The 10,639-nt window shown below is 46.1% G+C and overlaps 1 long non-coding RNA gene across 1 annotated transcript; it reads right to left on the reverse strand.

Moving 5' to 3' along the window:
- Positions 1-5,882: 5,882 nt before the first annotated feature.
- LOC133920625 (uncharacterized) lies at positions 5,883-6,854 on the reverse strand. Its single transcript, XR_009910149.1, has 3 exons — positions 6,661-6,854; positions 6,307-6,584; positions 5,883-6,224 (listed from the first exon to the last, which is right to left on the reverse strand). It is a non-coding gene; the product is annotated as an uncharacterized LOC133920625 (long non-coding RNA).
- Between the last annotated feature and the right edge of the window lie 3,785 nt (positions 6,855-10,639).

Genomic DNA, 10,639 nt, shown 5'->3' on the forward strand with positions numbered 1-10,639 from the left:
AGCACACATCTCCGGAGGATCCACCATGTACGAGTCCAAAAGGCAGCACAAGGAGGTCGAGCGAGAAGTCAACTTGGCCCTAACTGGGCCTACTCGGTATCTCAGGTGGTCGGAATAGTCGATCACCTTTGGCCAATCCGATCATACGCTCGCGATACTACATCCTGGTCGATATTTGGTCGTGGTTCAGCCGACCATACTCAACATCAAAGTTTCCAGAACTCTAGTCGATGGTGGTAGTTCACTCAGCCTCATTTTCTCCAAAACCTTGGACAAGATGGGAATTCAGAGATCAGAGCTTAAAATAGGAGTCGAGCATTTCCATGGCATAACTCCCAACTCATCGACCATGCCTCTCGGCCGGATCTAGCTGCTGATCACATTTGGCACGCCCGACAATTTGCGCACAAAAAAGCTGATCTTTGATGTTACGAACTTCGAGATGGCGTACAATGTGATTCTAGGTCACCCAATGCTGGGCAAGTTCATGGCGGAGGTTCACTATGCTTACCAAATGCTCAAGATCCTGGGTCCTAAGGGGGCTATTATAGTTAAAGGGGATCAACATGCAGCAGTCAAATGCGATAAGCAAAGCCTGGATATGGTCAAACACTTCGGTCGAGTGGCTATCATCCCCAAGGACGCAAATTCTAAGTGTCAATGGCACCAAGATGTCGTCGAGGCCAAAAACTCCAGGCTCGTGAGTCTTGCTAGTACCTCTAAGTCCGACGACACCAAAGGCAAGATCAACGATGGCGTCAACGATAAGAAGACTGGTGGTTGCGTCAATGTAGTGCCCCTCAAGCTGTCTAAACCATCCAAGACGGTCAAGATTGGGGCTAATCTTGACACCAAATAGGAACTTGAACTCGTCACCTTCCTCCAGGCAAACCAAGATGTGTTCGTTTGGCAACCATCCGATATGCCCAGGGTCCCTAGGGAGGTGATCGAGCATCGACTAGCTGTTAAACCCAGCGCCAAACCTGTGGTGCAAAAGCAGCGAAGATTTGCGGAAGATAGGAAGGGGCCCATCCAAGAGGAGGTCGATAAACTCCTAAAGGCGGGCTTCATTCGAGAAGTGCGTCATCCTACGTCGCTCGTGAATCCCGTCCTCGTCAAGAAGGCCAATGGCAGATGCATAATGTGCGTCGAATTCACCAACCTCAACAAAGCTTGCCCCAAGGATCCTTCTCCCCTCCCGTGCATCGACCAGATCGTCGACTCTATGGCAGGCTGTGAATTGCTATGTTTTCTAGATGCCTATTCAGGGTATCACCAAATTAGCATGGGATTAGGGGATGAGGAGAAAACAGTTTTTACTACTCCCTTCGGTGTATTTTGTTATGTAAAGATGCCTTTCGGTTTAAAAAACACTGGTGCTACGTATCAAAGGTGTATTCAAAACTGTCTACAACCCCAAATCGGGTGCAATGTAAAAGCATACGACGATGATGTTGTAGTCAAGTCAGAAACCAGAAACGCATTGGTTGACGATCTCACGAAAACATTCGATAACCTTAGGAAGTATCGCATAATGCTTAACCCCAAAAGTGCATGTTCGGTGTGCCGTCCGACAAGCTTCTCAGCCTCCTAGTGTCAAGTCGAGGCATTGAGGCCAACCCGCGCAAAATTGAGGCTCTCGACCAGATGCGGTCACCTCGAACACTGAAGGAGGTTCAGAAACTGACAGGTTGCATCGCTGCTCTTAGTCAGTTCATTTCTAGGATGGGCGAGCGAGGAATGCCTTTCTTCAGGTTGTTTAAGAAACAAGACCAATTCGAGTGGACAGAGGAAGCGGAACACGCCTTCCGGGACTTAAAAAGGTACTTATCTTCCCCATTAATTCTTACATCGCCTAACGAGAAAGAGGAGCTCTTTTTGTATATTGCAGCTACCCCACAAGTTGTAAGCACGGTACTGGCAGTCGAAGGGGAATGCCCCGAGAAAAAGACCAAGGTCCAAAAACCTATTTATTACGTGAGCGAGGTTCTACATGATGTTAAGCTACGATACCCGCAAGTACAGAAGCTGATATATGCAGTCTTGATGTCTTCCCGAAAATTACGGCACTACTTTCCAGCGCACAGGATCACAGTCATAATGACGTATCCGCTAAAGGATGTAATACACAATCGGGAAGCTACTGGACGAATCACGCAATGGCTGGTACAGATAAATGAGTTCGACGTAATCTATGCACCATGCACAAGCATGAAATCCGAAGTGTTAGCAGATTTCATCGCCGAATGGACGAGCATTGAGGAAAAAATGCCAAACATGATCGAAGATCACTAGATGCTCTTTTTTGATGGATCACTCCAGGGCTCGGGGGCTGGCATTGTGCTCAAATCTCCAACAGGCGACGAACTCAGGTACGTTGTTTAGTTAGACTTTAAAGCTTCTAATAATATTGCAGAATATGAAGGACTAGTAAACGGGCTCCGCATAGCTGCATCGCTTGCGATTAAATGACTTCTTGTTAAAGGGGATTCATAGCTAGTCATAAACTAAGTTCAAAAGGAGTACCAGTGCTTGGACGACAACATGGTGGCTTACTCGAGGTACGAAAGCTCAGGAAAAAGTTTGAAGGGCTAGAAGTGACCATATCAGAAGGAGTGATAACTCTGATGTGGATGAACTTGTTAGACTCGCTTCTTCTCGAGCAGTGGTACCCATAGGGGTCTTCGTTGAGAAACTCCTTAAGCCATCTATCCTGACAATTTGGCAAACGGATGCTGCCCAACCCGACCAGCAGTCTGGTCAGGTCAGTGAGGTAGAACCCGCAGACACGGATGCTGCACTACTCGAACGTAACCTGACTTGGATGACTCCGTACCAATCCTATCTCGAGGGTTGAGACATCCCTGATGATGATGTGTCTGCAGAGAAAATTGCTCGTAAATCCAAGCTCTACATTTTGGTAGACGGCAAGCTCTACCGAAAGGGGAGTAACGGAATCTTGATGAAGTGCATCACTCAGGAAGAGGGCAATAAAAATATTGTTCGATATCCATGCAAGCACGTGTGGTAATCATGCGTCTTCTCGCACCTTGGTCGAAAAAAATTTCTGCTAGGGATTCTATTGGCCGACTACCCTCCAGGATGCTTCCGAGTTGGTTAAAAAGTGCGAAAGCTGCCAATTTTTCGGAAGGCAAACCACTCGACCAACCCAAGCTCTGCAAACAATCCCTCTTTCTTGGACTTTCTCCGTCTGGGGCTTGGATATCCTGGGACCGTTCCCAAGAGCCCAAGGTGGTTACAAGTTCTTATTCGTGGCTATTGACACATTCACCAAGTGGATAGAGGCCGAACCCGTAGGAAAAATAATCGTAGAAGCGACCAAGAAGTTCATGAGGAGCATAATCACTCGATTCGGCATTCTGCATCGGATAATTACGAATAACGGTAGCTAGTTCAGATGTGGAACCTTTATTGCGTTCTGTGAAGAATTCGACATTAAGACTTGTTTCGCCTCAGTAGCTTACCCGCAGAGTAATGATCAAGTTGAGCGTGCTAATGGTATAGTCTTGCAGGATATCAAAACTCGAGTCTTCGACAGGCTAAAAGCCTACTCGAAATGCTGGGTAAAGGAGCTTCCCTCGGTACTATGGGTCATTCGTACATCGACTAATAGGGCCACCGGTGAAACTCCGTTCTTCTTGGTTTATGGAGCAGAAGCGGTGCTCCCGATTGAGTTGCAGTTCGGATCACCTTGAGTAGAAAGTTACTCTGAAGAAGGGCAGAAGCATTTACGAGTGAATGACATAAATTTACTCGAGTATCAAGATCGAGCATCTATTTGAGCGGCTAAGTATCAGCATGCATTGCGTAGATATCAAAGCCAGAAAATTCAACCCAGGCAACTCGCTGCTGGGGACCTCGTCCTACGGAAGGTGCAGAAACAGGCCCAGCACCACAAGTTATCGTCTAAGTGGGAAGGACCTTACATAGTAGTCGAAGTCACTCGACCTAGGTCGATACGGCTATCTACTCCAAACAGCGAGATACTCGAGCACTCGTGGAACATCGATCAACTCTGAAAGTTTTATTCATAGGAAAGATAAGTTACAGAAAGGATTACCTTAGATCTTTCAAAAAACCTTATTCGCCCTTGAATGAGTTGAGGAACCTTTTATACTCCTCCCTCGGGCGGCAGCTGATCATTCCAGGGACCAGCCATTGACCAGCATAAGGACCGGGGAATGTGGCTGAGGCGAAGACCCTGCTAGAGCTGCTGGTCGATGCCGGTGATGCCGAGTGGTCTTCTGCGTGGTGCGAAGGCGATCTGACGGTTGTCGACGGAGAAGACGACTGCGCCTCCTTAGCCAGTGATGACCTGAAGGCTCCACCGCCAAAGACCTCGATGGCGACTTGGTCGATGATCCAGTCGAGATCACCACCATCCTCAATCCTCTCCCGTGCGGAGCGCTGTGCCGTTTGGCATGAGGCACAGGTCTTAATGTAATAGCAAACGTGTTGAACGGGGGGACGGCGATTTTTTGCGGTGGGCACTTCTTCCCTCTCTTTCTTAGGACTACCAATCGAGTTCTCGTCATGGAAACGATGATGATTTCAGGAGGGACCATGGCGAGAGACCTAGGGGAAAGGACTTCTGGGATTAGTTCACGAGGTGGAGATGGAGTGGAGGCCATGGCTTCAAACTCTACAAATCCTAGAAGGCAATGAGCAAAGGAAACAAGGGGGGCGATGTGAAGGACAGACAGTTTCGAGTCCCCTCTATTTATAGCGGGGGAACGGGTCTTACTGTATAAACGTAGTCGCCAAGATCCAAGACGATGGCGTTGGGCGCATAGCATGTTCGGCGAGGTCGAGACGTCATGATGGCATTATGGCTTGTCTCATCTCTACAAAGAGGAATGAGCAGTCATTATGATGCATCAAATCAAGATTCCGGTGAAAACGAGCACAAACGGGAGTGGGTTTTCAATGCCCACCTACTCGACAATTGAAGCTCACTCAGTATTCACATCGTAGTTAAAACAATAGTGCTCAGGGGCTTGCACTCTCGAGTATTCAGTCGAGGATGATGTGTTGATGCATACGCTCTACTCTCTATCTTGATTGCCACATCAAACAGAGAGTCGGGGGCTACATCACATACCTTTGATGCTAGAACTTTACCCTTTGTTCGACTATATTATCAACCAACGGTACATGTATGTCCTTTTTTACTCTCCGATTGGGTAATTACTTCCTCGACCATAGAGTCGGGGGCTACATCATAATACCATATTTTCTGTTATATATTTTTTGCAAAATTTTATCTGGCTCTGTGTTGATCACATTGAATAGAACCAACGGAGACATGTGTTAGGTCGATGACGGACAATTATACCTCAGGAGGCATAACAGCACAGAGATTGTTAGACATCTCACACCTAACGGCCAAAAGGGTTCTGAAGTCCTAGTCTACCTCGCGCGTGCTCTGTATCGAGTTCATGTTTATGTGCTGATTGAATGCACAAGTTGATAAAAGTTCACAGAAAATCCGATATGCTCTAAGCTTTGTATTAGTCCTTTTCCTTAATATTACTGTCTTCTCGAGTACTCGAGGGTCGCGCATCTAATAGCTTATCTAGTTAAAATTTTAGGTTGACAGATGCATAATCGTATGGTCTTGAGAATGATGACAACATGTATCTATCAGTTTTTGCACCTGCTTATGCTAATCCTATTTCATCGATAAGAAAATAGCAAATAAAAGCATAATACACTGGCAAAATATAGCATTGTTGCGGTCATTCTTAGATCATAAAATATATCTTACAAGTGCCAAAACAGGCTGGACCATCAGTTTGAGGGACTCTCCTCACTATCATCATTAGGCAAACTAAGCCTCAAAGACTCAACAAAGGCTGGAACTACCGGCTGGACGCTTGCGACCAGTTTTGCGACTTCCTTGCTAGTGCAATTGAACCCGACTACCACCAATGAGGTATCGAGCATGGGGTTATAGCTCTTGAGAATACCTAGCAATGTGGCAGCACTTGCAGAGGCTGCTTGTGACATGAGATCGAGGGTCTGCTCTTTTAGCTCTTGAAGAGCCAGAACCGCAGCATCCCTTTCAGCCATCATCGCCTTCTTTTTAGCTCGAGCAGTGTTCGCTTGATTCCTGAGTCTCTCCTGAAACTTGACATCGTTGTTAACCTTCTTCATTGCGTCAGGATGAAGCTTTTCCTTGCTGTTGCAGGAGGATTCAAGGCCTAAAAAAGGTAAACCAAACAATAATTCTTTGCTAGTTACCCAATAATCGAATCACGCACTTGTGATCAAGAACAGACTTACGTTCAATTTTCTCCCTCTTGGCTTCAAGCTTCTTGTGGTGGTTAGCCTCAGCGGCAGCTACCTAAGCGCTTGTAGCCTGGAGAAGAGGTTTTATCGCCGCCCACGGATCATCATTCGGAATTGGTATTGAAGTTTCACTTCCCCTGAGCTATGGATCTTCTTCGGATGCGCTCGAGGCAGGATCTCTAATTGGAGTCAGGGCCAAGTCAATCGGGGGAGTCCGCCCCAGATGACTGGTCGAGGCGCTGGTAGCTTTGGTTTGCGCCTCAATCGATAGTCTGGAATCAACATAATAAGAGAAGAGAAAAAAAAGGATTGCTAATTGACCAGTCAAGATCAGAATCCAAGACAAACCTCTTTAAAATCGGAAAATGTGAAATGATGCTTGGCTTTTGCCTTTTTCTGGTCACCTTCTTTGTTCTTGATCCGGTAGGCGGAGCCAGTGGAGAAGTTACATATGGACCAGGCAAAGTCAAGTCATCAGTAGCATGCAAAGAACCAAATAATGAGAATACATTATTGAGTGGAAGTATGACTAACTAAAGAGCGATAATTCAACTGAAATTACCTCTCTAGTCGAGTCATCAGGCATGACGGTCCCTCGAGTTGGCAATTGTGAGGACGTGCCAAACGTCCCCTAAAAAAGAGAGCCATCCATGCAACTCGTCATCAATAGAATGACCGAAAGGAAATCGATGACTTGATAAGAGTTACCTTTTCGACCGGGTCATCGAGAGCGACGGTTGCTCGAGGAGGCGATTGAGCTGGTACACTCGCCGTTCCCTAACAAGAGGCCACTCATCCAAACCGAATGCATTCAGGTATCTACTTAATAATTCGAGAGGAAATAAAAAGATAATAAGAACTTCAATCAGTATACCCGAGGACTCCTTCGCTTGCGCTTGAGAGGGCTCGGATCAGGCAGCAATTGAGAAGACGGGGATAATCTCTTTGATCGAAGAGACCCCTCGGCCTCCTCATTGGCTGATTCCTTCCCCTTGTCGACAGCATCAGCGGAAGAAGTGCCATTGAGATCAAAGACCTCGCTCGAGAGGATGTGTTCTTGGTTGAAGACTGGAGCCTACGGTCATACAAAGAAGTCAGATCAAATGGACAATAACCGGTCCTACTTTTCCATTAAAACCCTTACATCTGGTCGAGGATTCTCAAGGGAGTAAGGAAGAATATCACACTCTGGTGCGCCAGAAGAGAAAAGCTTATTCAATCAGGCAGTGATATCCTGAGCAGGCAGAGCTGAAAAAGAGAAAAAAGGTTTACTCGACAAAGCTCTAAATTTATAGAGAAACGAAAAGGGCAAAATGTTAATTAAGCGTTACATCCGACTGCATCCCTGGAAGCATCCTCATCCCCACTGTATTTCCAAGCCAGGCGTGTTCGTGCCTTCATGTACTTAATCTCTTACTAATAAAGTCTCTAGCCACATGCTACCCGGTTAGGCCAAATTGCCTCAACATGCCAATCCTGTTGGCAAAATAGGTGGTGTGGTCAAATTCTCGGTGATTTTGTGTCCAAGAAGGATTTTAGACAAGAAAAAAACCTCTATACACTAATGGAAAACCAATCGGGTCACGATTGGAGACATAAAACCAAAGTTTTTTCCAATCTTTCGACCAAGAAGAGGTTAGAGGAACCAAGATATAGGAGTTCTTCATTCCACTCCTCAATTGGAAACACACCCCCTACACATTTGTTCTCAGTAATTCTTTTTAGTTTATAGAAGTACTGAAAAAGATTCAAACTTGGCTCGATACCATGGAAAGCCTCACAAAGATGAACAAAAACACTCAACATGGTGATGGAGTTGGGGTTCAGATCGTGAAGTTCGATTTGATATCGATCGAGTGCATTGAGGAGAAACTTGAACGGAGGAATGTTAAAACCACAGCGGAAGGACTCAAAAACTAGAAATCCGTGCTCAATCTTGCAGGAAGGGAACCTCTCACCAGATGTTGTCCTCCATTCAACCAGGCTATGCGGCGGTACCATTTTTTCTGCTTCAAGTTCCGCCAGCCTAGATTCTTGCATTGCCAAGGGTGTCCAGGCCTCGATCACAAACCTCGCCTCATCGTACTGATCGGGCGAGGTCTCAGCCACTACTACGTCCGACTACTTCTCCGACGAGGAGGAAGTCGGGATCTCTAAGGAAGAGTTGGGATCCATGGATCTAGAAGTTCTTTCTGGCGGTAGTGCATGCTGGGGCGGAGAAAGCAGAAAGGCTTGAGTAGGAAGATTGGTGGCAATGACGAGGAATGACCACCACAAGTCCAGGTCATACGGGTAAAAAGTCAAAAGTTTACCATCTCTTCAACAACCACGCCCGTTTTTACCATGCTTCGACTAGCGTGAAAAGCGGTATGATGACGATGTGCGAATCTTTGCACACCCTTCTGCCCGCATTAAATGCGCATACACCCGTAGTTTTATATTTCGAAAGGTTTTTTAACTCCACTCGAAGTTAGATGTCGATCAGTTGAGTTCTTTAGTCTTTTCCTTCAAGTCTCGAGTGCGGTTAGCCACAGGGTGCTCGACTCGACTGAGCTTCCACTCGGTACTCGAGGAAGGACCCGCCTATGCTCAATTCTTTTGACTATAAGACTGATCCACTTTACTCGACTAAGCTTAAACTTGGCGGTACTCGAGTGAGCGCTTATGGAAACATTTACTGTTGAGTAGAGTTAGAAGGCTACTGTTGAATATTTAACTATGAGGTATATACGCATAAAGAATATATCATATATGAACAAGGTATATACAACACATATTAAGAAACTTTAGATACCACGAAGCGAATCAACGGTACTTGATACACCCAGAATCAAGGAAGTACATATCAGAAAGGTTACGATTGGTTACCTAACTCGATACGATTAGTACTCAAAACAGATTTATCTACTTGGATATCAAGAAAGACAACTCCCTATCGACTATGGCTGGATAGGAGTCTACATATCAGGAAGGTTATAATTGGTTACCTAACTCGATACGATTAGTACTCAAAACAGATTTATCTACTTGGACGTCAAGAAAGACAACTTCCTATCGACCACGACTGGATAGGAGTCGGGACCTCACCTCTATATAAGGCGAAAATGCTGGAAAAAGGGGGGAGAAGAGAGAACTCGAGGCAAGCATCAAGACCCTAACAGAGAAGATATTCATCGACCTTAGCTTTAGAGTAGATCAAATCTGATATACTCTCTGTAATAGATTTAACCTCATTACTTGTACTCGAGATCATCAATATACAACAGCAACACCCCCACAGGACGTAGGGTATTATTCCAATCAGAGACCCGAATCTGTATACATCGATTGTCTCGTCTCGTGATTAATCCCTGCACTCGAATGTACCCAGTTAATTTACAGACACATTATCAAGAACTAATCTTCGACATACTTCACCTATGATGTCCTTACGTGTGTTAAACTTTCTGAGCACACATAAGTCACACTTGGTTTCGTCCGCTAAAACTGGATGTGACATTGCCTAACACCCCTCCCTATTGCACGTGGATCCATGATGTGAGCCTTTTCAAAAGCATGAAACCGACCTCGCAAGAGAAAACCTTTTTTAAGGATTCATAGTACTATGAAGGTAAGTTTCCTAGGCAAAGCTCATGTTGCTTTGTGACATCCACTCAATCATCATATTTCTTTGTTCCAAAAGAGTGAAGCAGGCCGTGACTGTGGTACATCATGAGCTAAGAATTCCCCAGTAAGCCCTCAAGTGATGCAACACAATGAGTTGGCTTAAGACAAGGAGGACAGCCAGCACGAAGCAGCCGCAAGCAAGGAGAAACTCGTGTTCACCATCTACAATGCATTTTACAGCGTTGGAGGAGGTATGACAAGACAGAATATTCTGAAATGGAAACAGATGGCACCAACACCACATGGAATCTCCTGGCTGGTCACTTAGCCGAAACACCACTTCGAAAAGAATCAGAATCAGAAGAATACGCGCAGGATCTCATCCCGACGTGACACCAACCCAAGCATCCGAAGCATCACAGACACTGAGATGTTCGAAATTTCTCTCGTGCCAAGCAGCAGCTTCTTTGCCGGGCATTTCCACAAACATTCACGCGCGCCGACGACGGCATCCGTACGAAATCAAGAGAGAAAAGAAAAACACTAGAGGAAGCAGAGAGCGTGATCTCTTGACGCTTACATAGGTAGGAGACGCGCGGGTTCTCGGCCTGGACCTGGTTGGCGACGCGCAGGAAGCGGCGGAGCTCCAACACCAGCGTTTGCGGGAGCTTCTCTCTGTCGAACTGCAGCGGCCGCGGGCGGCCCGACGGCCCCATCTCGA

This window comes from Phragmites australis, chromosome 6 (genome assembly GCF_958298935.1).
Source record: "Phragmites australis chromosome 6, lpPhrAust1.1, whole genome shotgun sequence".
Taxonomy (NCBI): domain Eukaryota; kingdom Viridiplantae; phylum Streptophyta; class Magnoliopsida; order Poales; family Poaceae; genus Phragmites; species Phragmites australis.